Here is a 15,349-nt window from a genome sequence, read left to right as displayed (position 1 = left end):
TTCCCACAGAAGACAACCGATAGGACACCATAGCTCACAGACCTCAGCCTGAGAATCTGGAAAACGAACAGATGTGAACCTTCAGAACCCTGATCAATTCTGTCCGCATTTCACAGAGAGAAAATTCCTTGGTTGGTGGGTACTTTCCTCACTAGATGTAACCTTCACAGAAAGAAGAGCGGGCTCCTGTTCTCCTTTTCGGTAACTTTCGGTAGCTACAATTCAGCACAGCTGCTGGCAGGCATAGGATCTCATGACATGACCAAAGCCAAAATAAGAAAATACAAAGAAGTTGAAGATTTAGTTGATCAATGCATATTCAAAATGGTTTCTCCAAAATTGGAAAGATAAAACACTTTGGATCAGAAAAGGTATTTTTGGAATTTAAGAGTCTTAAGTAATGAAAGAAATGCGACAGACCTGTGTACAGATTTGGAGATGAAATTCCAGCTCAAATGAAACCAGAATGATCCAGGCTCTCTGAAGAAGGATGGGGAAAGGGAGGAGGGCTCTCTGTCTCTGGAGAAGGTGAGAACAGCACTGAGTTGATGTCAGTGGGCATAGGAAGAGCATGGAGAAGAGGTATGGACGGGCATCTGTAGGCCTAGGAATCAATAGATGGTGGGCAATGGATGCCCACTGACAATGGGATACACTTTTTAAAGGTTTATGAGAAGTGTTTTTAAAAGTGAGATGTTTTTGGTAACATAAGGAGCATGCATTTTTCTGCCTGAGAAGTAAGCTGGAGAGGGAGAAGGATTCCCCTTGAGCACTTCCTTGCTGAGGGAAAGACGCTTACCAGCTGAAGCCCAGCTAAGGAAATGAGTTTGACTGCAGAGGGATCAGAGCCAGGTGGCAACTAAGATTTTAGCAGGATTGTGTACATGGCGGCTGATTGAGAATATGGCATCATTCTTTACCAGACAAAAGAAATCAGTTAATGTTTTTCTCAAAAGAGTTATTTGCAAAGTATCAGAAAAAAGTCTTCGCTGGTTAATAATTTTTTATTCTAAGTTGCCAAGGTGTTTTAAAGCTTAAGTCCTTGGAGCTTTTGCAATATCTCAGTTCATATAAAAAGTTATGAAAAGACAAGTCTTCATCAAGTAATGAGTTATGATACTGAGTCAGCAAGTGGGACTGGAGTTGTGAGGGGCCAGAAAAATCACATTTCCTTAGAACTACTAGTGAGGGGTGGGTGCCTCGTGCAGAAAAAAAAAAAAAAAACTCACGAAGGGAGGTCATTTGTACCATCACACATTCTTAAATTGGAAATAGATTTTCCTACATGGTATAATCTGATCACAGTCCTCCTCCGCAGATCCTCCCAGATCCTCCCCATCTTTCTACCCATTCCAAAGCCACATCCTTTAGTTCTCCCTCTAGTTAGAAAACAGACAACTGAACAAACAAAACAGAATAGGACAAAAACAAAACGAAACAAAACAAAAAAAGAGCCAGAATAAAAGCTCAGGAAACACAGGCATGGATACATACAAACTCACAAATACATACGTCCCATAAAAATACAAAATCAGAAAAAATATATATATATATGCAAAAGACCTGTAAGGTTAAAAGAATGCCCAAACAAAACAATGAGACATATATCACTGAATTCATCTTGTGTTGGCCGGCTACTGCTGGGCGTGGAGCCTACCCTTGACTGTGGTCTGTATCCTCAGTGAATCTCTCTTGAAGAAAATTAATTTTTCCTTTGTGAGTGGATGTCAGTTAGAGGTAGCTTTGGGGTTAGGGATGGAAGCTCTTGCCCACTTCTCCTCTCAGCCCTAGGACCCCATCAGGCTTAGACCCGGGCAAACCCTGAGGCTGATGCCATTGTTCCCATGAGCTCATATGTGCACCACACACATTTAAAGGAATCTTCTGGGAGAAAAGCTAGACTTCTGCCACATCTTAGAAGGACTGGTCTGTAGACAGACATTGGTACAGAAACGGGGTTTTGACAGTTAGACTGAGACCAGGACTTGACTGTCTTAGGAGGCAGATGGCTTATTATAGGGGAGTTTCAAACGAACGATCATGTATGGTTCTCCCACTGCAAGATGCTCAGTTTTGGGGGCTACTGAGACTTCCCAGCCTGGGGTTCTGGACTTAATAATATTGAACTTCAAGAAATCTGTTTTAGATTTTGGATGAAATTAGCAAATGAGGTTAAGGACATTAAGGAGTAAAGTGTATGTATTATAAACTCTATTTTATTTTAGTCGTATGTTTAAACAAGTTGAAGCATAAGTGGAATTATAAAGATAACTGATTTCTAAAATAATACTTTAATTTTTTTCCCTAACTTTAAGAATAAAAAAATATTAAGGACAGCGGTTCATTAAATTAGCTCATGATTCATTTAGCTGAATTTGGGGGGCAGACTAATGACTTCATAAGTTCTGTCTGTCTAGACAGGAAGCTGGGAAGGCACACCTGTGAGTCCCCGAGCCTCTGATCAATCACGTCTGTGGGATCATCTCGCTTGGAGGATAAAAGCCCATCATCACTCGCAACATCCACAGCTATGAATCTAGAGAGTAGGGATGCTGAGAGTGTCACTGCATTAAGATCACAGCGTGTTGACTCCAACAGATCTGCAGAAGAGTCCCCATGCCTTTGTGTCAGTACAGAGCTCCAGAGTGGCCCAAAGAGGAGTGACTGTGGGAATGAAGAGAGTGTGGACCATCTGGGAAGTTTCCACTCCATAAAGTCTCGACGCCCTCCTTCATAAATCAATTCCAGGGGCTGTGATTCTTTTCTTTTCTTTTCTTTCTTTTTCTTTTGACTTACACCATCAATGCTACCGACATTTGAGGTTCTGTCTCTCCCCTAGTTTAGCCCTTGAGAATAACTGAGGTTAAAGCAGTGCCACAGGCCGATGCCCTGTTTGAGGCAGGCGTGCAGCACAGCTCTTCTGGGTTATCTTGGTGACTGTGTGTGCTGATCTAATGGAAATGCCAAGTTTGTCACAGCAAAGATACTAGTTGAAATATCCTTCGGGTAATTAGAGATAACTTTAAGCTTTGAGTGTCAGCAATTAAAAAGTTTTATTAATGAAATTCTGTCGTATCTTCTTAATACATATTGAAGAGCTAGGTGTCTGACTCCCACACTCTCACCTCCTGAGGGCCCTGCCTTTGATTAACCCATTCTCCAGAGGCAGTCCCATAACTCAGTCACCAAGTACACAGGTAAATAACCAGTACGACACCAAGCAGAAACTGGGAACAAATAAGACATATTTGGATATCATCATCACAACGTCATTTGTGTTATGCCTTGAAAGATGAGCGAGTTTCAGTCGAATGTAAATAGAAAGAAGAGTGAAATTCTGAACAAAGACTCAGCAAAGGAAAATCTTGGTCTTGGTTCTTGAAGCCTTGCCCCTTCTCTTTAGAACAGTTGTTTAGACAGAAAAGCTGCACAGGACTCAGGAGGGTGACAGCTTCTCTGCTCGAAGAAAGTGAGATGCGCATGCCAGGTTTCCATAATGCTAGTGTGCGTGTGCGTGTGTGTACACACTTGGTTGATGGACGGCAAAGTATTACTGTTACATACACTTCCCAGTTCATTTCTGAGCACACCTTTTCAGTCACTGAGCTTTCCCTGAATTGACAAATTCAGAAGAGATAGTGAAAATCACAGACAGTCTAGATCATCTTGCCTTTATTATAAGGAAGATGTAGGATAGAGCATGATTGTCTTCTCAGGTTTTAAAAACACTTGATTCTATGTATGCTTAACTATATGACCAGCACAGAGTTCTCTCTCTCTCTCCCTCTCTCTTTCTCTCTCTCCTTGCCTTTTTCTTTCCCTCTTCTTTCATACCCATATAATAAAATCTACATATACACTTTAACAGCAAAATTACTTGATCCCAGTAATTTCCTAGTTTGGTTTTAGTACATTTATTTATTAATGCCGTGTATGTGTATATATAATTGTGTGCATACACACACACACACACACACACACGGATGCTTCGTGTGGAAGTCAGAGGAAAACTGAAGGGAACTGGTTCTCTTCTTCTACCATGTAGGTGCTAGGGATCAAACTCAGGTTGTCTTGGCAACCAGTGCCTTTCCTCAGTAACCCATCTCACCAAGCAAGCTTGATGTTTTTATCAATGGCAATATTGCTCCTGGATGAAAACTTGTATATGTGCTTATATATTCGATCCACTAATGAATATCAAACATGGCATGTATATATACATATATCACCACATACATTTGATGTGACTGTGAAGGGTTGCTATTATCAAATGTGAATCAACATCACTGTTCATTCTAAAAGTAGACCCAAAAGGTGAGAGCATGTGGATGGGTTACTGATTCATTATGTATTCTTCAGACTCATCAGAGCTCTGGATGTCTTGCAGTGGGGAGTTGAGTCCAGACAATGCATACAATGGCCACTCACCAAGGGCTCCGTGGGAGATCCAGGGCTGGTTTGGGGCCTTATAGGACTCCTCTTAACCAACATCCAGGCAGAGCTCAGCAAGCAGCTTCCACATTGAACTCCATTCTCCCGGCTGCTTCCTCTCCTGATGAGCCCCAGGCCGTGTACTCACAGGGAGCTCTACCACATGTCATTTCCTAATGTGTAAGGTTTGAACAGAAGATAAAAGTTGAACTATACAGAAACACGTGGAGATGCTGATCCAGCCCATGAATCAGACCATAAGACAACAACGATAACAACGGAAGATTAGAAAAACACAGGACATATAAACTGAAACACTAATAATTTCACATTTTACAAAATGCATTATTTATTTTCTCTTGATGTTCATTGGAAGCATTTGGACAACGGGGCTGGAGAGGTGGATCACTAGTTAGGAACGCTCACTGCTCTTGCAGACGACCTGGGTTGGATTCCCAGAACCCACATAGCAGCTCACCACGCTCTGAGACTCCAGTTCCTGGGAATTTTCTTTTGACCTCTACAGGCATCAGCTATGCGTGTGGTGCAGAAACAAACAAAACAACAATAAATAAATCTAAAACAAATCCACCCAGAGAAAAATATTTGGATAATGTTTTAAGAACAAGAAATAAAAAGCTTTGTCTAAATTAACAGCAGCTGACCAGATCATCATACAAGAAACTTTTACAAAAAGATGAATAAGTAATCTGTTCATAGAAAAATCTGTAAATCCTAGAAGAGCTTTTTCTCTGCCTCTGGAGCGCTTCAGAAATGAACTCATACAGAATTTCCCACTCAATAAATCTCAGTAGTCAAAACACTTGGGGATACCTTCAGCTTGCGTCCCCTTTCTGACTGCCTTATGCTCTGACACCAATAACTTACTAATAACGCAGAGGCTTGTAAACACTTAGACTGAAGTAGAGCAAAGTAAAAAAGTCTTTTCAAACCAAACTAGCCATGGCATAAATTTACCCCTTAAATTAAACTAAGGAACCTTTATAGAGTTAGTATATTAACCCTACCCTTACTTACCCTAGAGCTACTGGTCCTGTGTGCCTACTTTATGAGTTGCTAAAATTCGCTCTTCATTCTTTAAGTTTAGAAATTAATAACTCGACCAGGAAGTTTTACTTTCAATTAAAGCATTTCATATGAAATGCCTGATAATTAATTAAGCAGATCATAATAACAACCTCAACTAAGACACAAACAACCAAATAGAATTTTCTAGGAATTCAGTTTTTACATTTTTCTTTCAGTGTGAGTCCTGATGCACATTGGGTAGCTCTCGGTTGTTTATACTCAGTGTTTGTGAGTTCATGTCTTATAAATGTTTGAAGTCATCTCACCAAAGGCTTTTTGTAAGTTTCCCGTGGCAGTTGGTACAGAGGAAACTCTGGGAGAAACACATTCCTTGCACAGTAATTAGAGGAAACATTATCAGTTTGTTATATCCAGGTCATAATGGGTAAACTGTTTATCTGATGAAGAAATTGGCTTTGAAGATTTTGTTGTTGTTGTTGTTGTTTAAGTAGCGCTAGTGTTTTAAGAAGTCAATATAATATTTGGAAAACATTACTATGGTTTTTAAAGTAGAGCCAACTTTAAACTCTCAATTACAGGATTCATTTCAATTTTTCTGGCTTTCTGAGAAATGCATTTTTTAAAATTGCTTGTGCATTTAGAATAAATTACATATTCCAAGGAAATAGAGTGGGGTATTAGCTATATGTTTTAATATTGACTGTCAGAAAAATGAAACCAAAGAAAAGGACAATTACTTTTCAACTTCTTCCTTTTACTACTACTAAGATAATATCTTACAGTAATAGTAAGTTCTGCCCCACAAAAATTCCACCTTACGGTGATGCTTGCACTTTCCTACAGTGCCCTGAAAGTCAAAAGTTAATGATTGAAATCTCTTAAGCTAAGTGTCTAAATTTAAAGTATAGGTTTGCTAAGTTCTAAAATTATGGAGCTAATTCAGACAATGGAGCTAACTACCACAGTTCATTCATTAAATGTTCCCCATTATGGAAATGAGATGGAGAAAGAATTCGTGTCCTTCTCTCAAGGTTTCTCCTATGTTTCTTGATCATGTAGTTAATTTAGCAAGCAATTTAGGGGATTAATTAAATATGGTGAAAAAGAAAGCCCCCGGATGACGTTGTAAAGTATCCCATGCTAAAAAGATTATGTGGTTTAGGCTTGACAAATGTGAAGTGACGTCTGCTGGGTTCCTTTGTGGGGATGGATAAAGGAACTGGTTCTCCAAGGAGAAAAGAATCCTCACCAGGAAGCAATGGACGGACAATTATGATCTAAAAAGGAGTAAAGCCAAGCAAGTGATCCACAGGGCAAGGCTCACAGAGATGAAAGGGAGAGTTCTCATTCATTTCATGAAGGCCACAGATAAGGAATCCCTTAGATCAAAGCCTCGTAGCATAATGGGAGCTGGTTGAACACAATGCAATTTTAAAACTTCTGTCAAGAGTTTAACGTGCAAGAATGAAATGCGCTGTCTGTGTTAGCCTTCAGTCCTAGTCTATAATATTTTTTATGGAATAAGAACTAAGAGAAACTATGTACCTTCTTGACATGGTTTTTCTATTGTAGCTGCCAAGGGGTAGTTTACCTTACTTCACAAAGTCAGGAAATACTAGGCCAGAAAAGGTGCCTAGAGTGCAGGTAGTCTATGTTTTATGAGAGCTTCTGATGCTATTATCATTCTGAGACAGGATTCCAGAAATTTCAATGTTTATAGGTGATGGTTATTGTGGAAAACATTCAATAGTTGACTATTAAGCGGTCAGCTGATCTTTTGAAGTTTCCAGACTCAATTTCAAATCATATCTTCATATCCCCTCCAACTGTTGCAAGTCCATTCTTACAAGGATAACAAGGACACAGTGGTGTTGCCCCAGGCTGGGGGAGGAGTCTGTAAATTTGTTTTGTGAAGACTCTGGTGAATGACTCTCATCGTGATGAAAACACAGGACCCATAGGTCTCATTGTTCTGGGGAAAGGATAAATATCCTTACAGAAGTAGATCTTGCGGATTCTAAGGGTAGCATGCCTGGGATATCAGCTAAAAATGGCATTTCCCTTTAGTAGGCTAGAATAAAAGCCTTTCTGTGTCTTAGCGAACTTTCTGAAAGGTTGTCTTACTCGGGTGAAGGTCAAGCTGACTACCCTAGAACAATGACCAGCAAGAGGGGTCGGGAGGTTGGGGGGGGGGGGTACCTCAGGTACCATTCAACTGGAAAAACTCTGGGTGGCTCCAGCGAAGAACTATTAGCACCTTGGAGAGGGACAGGGCAGCCCTCTCTACTTCCTTCATCAAAGGACTGAGAACACTGCCCCCTGGGGACGTGCTGCAGAATGCTGGTGGCCGCTGCTGGTGGACAGAGCAGCAGTAACCCATGCAAGGGCTGCCTGTTGAAACAAAAGGAAGTGCTCATCTCAGCACCACGGCCTCGGCCCTCTTCACGTCTGTCACACTAGGCGTTCTCTGCTCTCCCTAAGCAGCATTCTTACTAAATGCACTCAGTTACTTGCTCCGTGACTGCAGCAAGCACACATCCCGCCCACCAAGCCACCTACCGAATCACTCTTGAAGCACACACCTCCTGTTCACTCTGCGGGTCTTTCTAAGGCAGGCTGTCACCCGATTGCTTCCCTATCTGCTTCCGGTTTCATCTGCTGTCGTAGATCCTAACCCGTCCCACGTTCATCCCTATCAGTCTCTTAACTCTTCCGTGCTTGACGCTTCAGATACAAAGGTAAACAAGCAAACACACAGGCAAGCTGTGTGCTGAGACGCAATCGGGTGTGGAGGTAAGAGAAACGGGTGCAAACGCTGCCAAATAACAAACACGCAGTCGGTCCGAGAAGAAAACACCGTCCTGAGAGAGCAACTAGGAGTGCGAACACGTCAAGAAGGTTGGGGCGGGAAACATGGGGCACGTGGTTAAGCTAGGCAACAGCAGAATGAAGATTTCGGGAAGGCAGAACTGTTCTCTGTGCTGCTTGCTTATTAATCTCTGGAGAACATTAGAAGTGTTGTCTTATTCACCATGATATGTTTACAGTGCCTATAAACGTGGCTATCGTATTTGGTAATTTTAGACCATTGTCAGAATCCGGGTGGGTGCTACAGGATGAATGAACTCCATCAGCAGAATGCTACAACCCTTCTCTATGCTGGCATCCATAAAAGCATCATCTATGTAGGCCACATCCTGCGGCTCCACCCCAGACATATTGAAACTGAATTTCTGTGGGTAAAACGTGAAGAAATGTATTTTTAGAAGCTCCTCCAAATAGTGCTTACGCATTCTGATACTTGAGAATCATTGATCTAAAGCAAGAAAATGACAATGCCCAATATTTGGTTAGAATCAGGACCTGAGCCAAGGGTTAGGAGTCTAGACAGGAGATTCAATAACCCAGAAAAGAATGGGAAGGAAGGGTGTCAGTAGTCTCAACTTTGTGGGCTACACATTCATGGCAAAGTACAATATGAAATGATTAAGTGGCAGGCTGTGACTGAACTCATGAATAGGGCACAACAATGTCCTCTATTGGAAGGAAACAATACCCCAAGTTCCAGGCTGATTTGTTAGAAATAATGCTCATTTCCACTCCACAAAATGAGAAAACATTTTATTATTATTAAATAACATATGGTAAGAGAAACTGGGGCACATAAAACCAAAGCTTTCCAAGATGCATAATTAGCAAGTTGAAGATTTGTACAAAGCCAGACAATCTGCCTCCTATTGCTAGCATGAACATTTTGGCTGTACTTGACAAATTAGAAATCAAGAAAATTGGAAAACATTGGTCAGTACACATCATGGTAATACATCCTTTGCTAGAAGGTCTACCTAGCAACTTTTATAAGCAAAGGAGGTGAAAAGTATCTGACTCTCCACCATGCCCTCCTTTTTTTTTTTTAAGATCCTTAATGATTCCCTACAAGCCACCACTCTTTGAAGATACAGAACATTCACTTCTCAGTGTTGATAGCTTTGACCTCAAGATGGTCTTTAGTGAAATTCAGGTTCCTCCTAAGTCCTGAATAGGTTTCTTGAAGCAAACCTATTTGCTTCATATTGTTCTCTGCCTTCACTCGTTATCACCTACCACAGGAGACAGCAGCATAGTGCATACTAGGACACACATGACAATCTGCAAGGCTCCCATCTCCATCTAGTTCTACCTTCCTCTGCTTAGGTAGTTCAACGTCTACTCAAGAAAACTACTGACTAGCCAGCTTCCAACTAGGGAACAAGACTCTAGGTTCCCTTTCTCATTAACACTCAGTGTCTTTAAGTGGCTACGTTAGCACACGTTTCTTTTTGATACATTTAATTTACTTTATGTGTATGAGTATTTGCCTGCATGTATGTATATTCACCACATGCATGCCTGATCCCCACAGAGGCCAGAAGAGGGGGTGTCAGATGTCCTGGAACTGAATTGAGAACTGTCCTATGGGTGCTGGAAATGAACCCAGGTCCTCTGGAAGAGCAGCCAGGACTGGTAAATGATGAACCATCTCTCCAGCCCTAGAGCACACCTTGAATTAATGAGTAGGAACAGCACCCACCACTACCACTCAGGTTCCCCTTTTAGCATCAGTCCCCAAAGTTCCTCCTTTATACCTATTTTCATGCTGACATTAGGAATAAAAACAAAGATGGCATTGAGTATGGGCTAACTAGGTAAATGGGACTCATAATGTGTTTTCTTAACTCTGGAAGCTCCTTCAACATAGAATATAAGGATCTTAGAGAATATTCTTCTCAGTTGTTGCCCATAGAAAATTTTAAGACAAAAAGGAAAACTACAAAACTGATTGTTATAAAAGTCTACCCTATGAAAAGTACCTCTCATTCCATTCGTTATCAAACAGCTGAGCCTTGTAATGAATTGTAAAATCTTTTTCTCTCTCTCTTTTATTTTCACTTCCTAAATAGAAGCTGAACTACGATGATAGACATGTGTGCCAAGAGAAAACAAAAAATACCCACAAGTGTTCTTGCAAGGACTAGTTATGCCTAATATGCTGTGAATTTACGCAGAAAGCCGATGGCTTCATTTGCTTCAAGCCATGGAATTGAGTATGGGTGGGGGCTCAGATGGAATCAAGTCATATAAATGAGCTAAAGGATAGGTCGTTGTGGGAATTCGGGGCTATCTTCAAGGACGGGCACAAAACCAAAGCCTGTGCAAGCCCAAGACAGACCAAATTCCAGCATGGAGACAGGAGCTGGGAATGAAATGCCACTGCTAACCATGGATCTGTTGGCAATTGTTTACTGCTGGGAGAGGAAGAGAAAGCTTTCTCTATGAGTAAAACTCCTGGTAAATCGACAGTTCTCCAGTGGAAGGCCACACATAAAAGAATGTTTGGTGGCACAAATTTATCTTACAGGGTTTAAACAGAAAAAAGGGCATAAAGTTTGGGGGGGGGAAATCTAAGAAGAGTAGAAGAAGGGGTAAATATGATCAAGACATTGTACAAATTCTCAAAGAACTAACGATTTTCTTAAAAAAAAATATTGACAGACTTCATGGGCTGTTTTGTTTAAATTCTGAAGAAAAATATTGCTTAGGGAAATATTGTAGAATATAAGTTAAAACAACAGTTAAGAAGTTGGGCTTAAGATATGATGGCTGTGTGGTTTAGATTTAAACAACCTTGCTTATCCAGAAGTTACGGATAATGAAGCCATTAGGTTAGGTTTAATGCATAGGATTCTAGCTGATCTCTGCAATCTGCTGTCTTTATAATATCTGAGCAACTTTTTAAGAAGATATGCTGCGTGAGTGCATTATGTCATATAAATCAGAAGCTTGTTAATTTAACAAAAAATCAGAAAAATGCATGAAGAGAGCATATATGTATGTGAGGAAAATCAGAGGAGCAAGTAGTGGTCAGGAAAGAAGGCAGGCATGGTGATAACAGGGGAAAGGCTGAGGAGATCAAGAGCCACACACATCTGCTACCCAGTGCACATGAGTGTCCTCGGTAGCCAGCTTAGTTATAGGCAGAAGCCCTCACACAGGAGGCCTTCATCAGACATTCAGGGTTCTGTCAAATGTTCTCTCCTGTGAAATTCTTCTCCTCCCTTGACAGATCTTACCTGTGCTCCTCACGCAGAGCATGAAAGTCATCCTCTTTCTCTCTGTCCGTGCCTTAACGGGCATCTGGAATTCAACTGATTTCAAGTGGGAACAATTCCTCTTAGTTCTTTTTTAATACATTGCTTTCTGATCAAGACTGAGGTTATATTGGAATCATGCCCTTAGCCTGCAACCTAGTGCAGAGAGTATCAAGGAGTGAAGCATGTTGCATTAACTAACAGGTGTCTACTTAACCATTAGAAGTTTCACTAAACCTGGCCAAGTGAATCATATAAAGCTATTACAGTGTCAAAATGGGTTTCTGAACAGAAGCATTTATATAACAACAAATGGCCTGACATTCAGAGCATCCATTACAAATTTGGCCTAAACCATAGAATTTTTTGCCCCCAATATCCCAAAAGAAATGTTTTTTATCTTACCCACTTATTTTGAATCTCTTATATTTTTTTCCCACAGACTTATAATCATCAAATCTTAACATTGTACACATATTTCCTGGATTTATACTTAGTTGGAATTATAGGAAAAATGAAAATTAGGCAATGAAACCTAATGTTCTAAGAGAGGTGAGGCTTGTCTTCATGTCCTGGGGCTCTGGATGGGCTTTGTTCCAATGACATTTTCCTCTGACAGTACCCCGAATCCTTTCTTTGAAAGTAGTAAACATCATTTAAACTTATACCTTCATTGGGGATCAAATGTTCAAATGCCTTTAGATGGTGACTCCCAGGATCACCAAAATAACTGCATATAATTAAATTCATGTATTTAAATGCAAAAATATAGCTTTAAATTGCATGACAGTATTGGTATAATATTAACATTAATTCAACTTCTCATTAGGCATTGATTCCTTCAGTTAAAATAAATATGATCTTTTTAAATAATTGTATGTGCTGGGAGAGGCAAATGGAACTGTTGTGCAGATGTTAAAGAACAACTCCTCTCTTTCTACTTCTTTACACGTTCTGATGATCAAACTTGTGTCACCAGACTCATGCAGCAGGCAGGCACCTTCATCCATTGAGCCAACTTGACAGCATGAATATGATCTTACACACTGATGTCAGAGCAGTAAAACCATGGACTTATTAAAGACAGTAGGCTGAAATCTGCCTACATAATTGCATTATTGCAATATTTGATTAATTCTAAGTAAGATGAAAGGTGATTATTTACTGAGGATAGACAATACTAACACAAGCAATTCACTTTTGTTTCTGAAGTTCTGTTACTTCTATTGACAACACTCAAAACACTACCTCTTAAATGAGACAAACTGTGCTGCAGAAAATGTGAACTCGAGCTCTTAGTAGACCTCTAAATATGGACAATTAAAACAAAGGCTAAGCCTCAGCCTGGTTAAAGATAGTTACTCCAATACGACTATGAGAAAAGCTGAGGGCATGTAGGCAAAATACTTCAGGCAAAATCCCTTGTATACAGGGTGGGAAATTCAAAATATAAAAACTATAGTTGATGTTCCTGGCTGAAGCATCTGGGTTTCTTTCTGCCATTAGCTATATAAGCTATGAGCAAGCCATCAAGATCCCCATGGGTGATGCCCAAATCCTCATGTGCAGAATGTGGTGCTGAGGAGTTAGTGAGATGCTATCGATGAATACAAACATGACCATCCATGTGCTATGTCATGATCCTAATCTGTTAGGTGAGGAAACTATCAACTGTGAGCTGAAAGGAAACTGATGTGTGTCCTACTACTGCCGTCAAATGATAGAGCTGGGACTTGAAACCAAAACCAGCTCCTGAACCCAGGACCCAGTTCATTTTATCACACAGCTGCATCTCATAAAGCTCTAAAGGACTCTCTTTGCATAGGCCTGCATTAGTCCCAGAGCCTGGGATCAGATTAAACCAAATCAAGAAGCAAAGAAACCTCAGCTGCTCATGTGAAAAGTTGTGGGAGAGAAGAATTGGAACAGCTACATACCAGCCTGTTTCTAAAATCATGCCCACCTACTACTCCGAATTTGACATCTGGAAGCAAGTCAACTTTTCTTTCGTCATTCATAGATGTGTGCCATGATTCCACTATTTCTTCCTTCAAAATGTTCTTACAGATGAGGAACATGTTTTTGACTTTGTAGGGAAGGGCTGAATGAGTCAGGTACAGAAAGCCAGGCAGCAGAGTGAGTGTGTGAACTGTGCAGATCTTTGAGAAGAAATGAGATGACTTTCATTTTTTGAGAAAATACATATTGAGTGCTCTCTTGGCCAAGCATCATACAAGGGTACCATGAGGAGTCAGTACATCAGGTTAGATCTGTGCTGTGACAGTTCGGTCTTGAACTTGGAATTTGAGAAGAGAGGCACATAGCTCACTCCTCCAGATGGAGGGAAGGGAGCTGGCCCCAGAGCACTGGATAATCCTGGCCCTGGAGCAGTGCTCCTGAGGGCAACCTGGCAGAGGAAGGAGGTACCAGGCTGAGGTTGTTTGCTCTATGTGATCGAGGTGAAGAGCCATGCTGGAATGGCAGCAATGCAAATGGGAGAGAAGTGTGCACAATGGAAACATACACCACTGTGCAGTGGCCAATCCCACTTGTGTTGTGGCACAGCCACAACACAACCCCTCCATATACCCAAGGCACAAGGGAACACCGTGGAAGAGGGGATGGAAAGACTGCAAGGGCCGGAGGACCAGAATGTGCAGAACGATTGTGTCTTCTCTGTAAGACGAGGAAGCAGCACCCGTGAATGCTCAACAGTGTGGCTACTACAGCGACACCACCAGGTGACAGGCCAATGAGGGAAATCTCCCAAGACAGAACCCGGGATGAAGAACTACAAGTACCGTCAATGGCTGCTAAGAAAGGGAGAATTGGTCTTCTCAAGGCATGAACCTCCCAAATTATCAGCCCAAAACACATGTACATATGAGCAACACTAAATGGACTCAATATTTCTGTGAATAGGCTGTGAATTTCACTCTCTCTCTCTTGTTCATCTTTTGACATATATATGTATAACAACAATCATTTTAAAAGAGTTATTGGTGAATTTAAGAGGTAAGGGGTCAATGACCCCAATGGGGAAAGAGAGGGAGTAAAAATAATGTGCAAACTGTTCTTATGTATACATATTCCAACATTTAAAAAATTACTTTTTAAACAGAAGTACTTATGGATCTGGGGAATGTAGCATTTGCCTAGCATATGTCAGGCCCTGTGTTCAAGTCCTAGTCCCACACTACACACACATATACAAAAACCTGTATTCATGGGGGGAGGGGGAAGAACTGTTTTATTTATTTTGTAATGTGTGTTTTATATTTGCATATCTAATGAAGTATTTTTGCCACAATTATTTATTAAAGTACAGTTGTTGACCTTTAAAAAAAACAAATAAACAGAATGAAAAAAAATTTACCTAAGTGTAGAGAAAGAAAAAATCAAAAAGAATATAAAACTCAAGGAAATAATAGATTTAAGCTAAGCATGCTGAACATGCTAATGATCATACTCACAAGTGTTCCAAATACCTGAATTAGAATTCAAAGATTATGGGAATGAATTAAATAACAGCTCCTTTCTTGCACATGATATGCAAATGCAGGAGCTACATTGTCAGTCATTTTATTTTATTTATGTACTTGTACTTACTATTTATATGGGGGTGTGTGTCTCTGTGTGTGTCTTTCTGTGTGTGTGTTTGTGTCTGTGTCTATTTGAGCTTGTCTGTGTCTCTGTGTATGTGTGAGTGAGAGAGAGAGAAATATATATAGAGAGAGATT

Source organism: Psammomys obesus, unplaced genomic scaffold (assembly GCF_907164565.1).
Source record: "Psammomys obesus unplaced genomic scaffold, mPsaObe1.curated_primary_1811, whole genome shotgun sequence".
NCBI classification, from domain to species: domain Eukaryota; kingdom Metazoa; phylum Chordata; class Mammalia; order Rodentia; family Muridae; genus Psammomys; species Psammomys obesus.
This window is presented reverse-complemented; position numbering follows the sequence as displayed.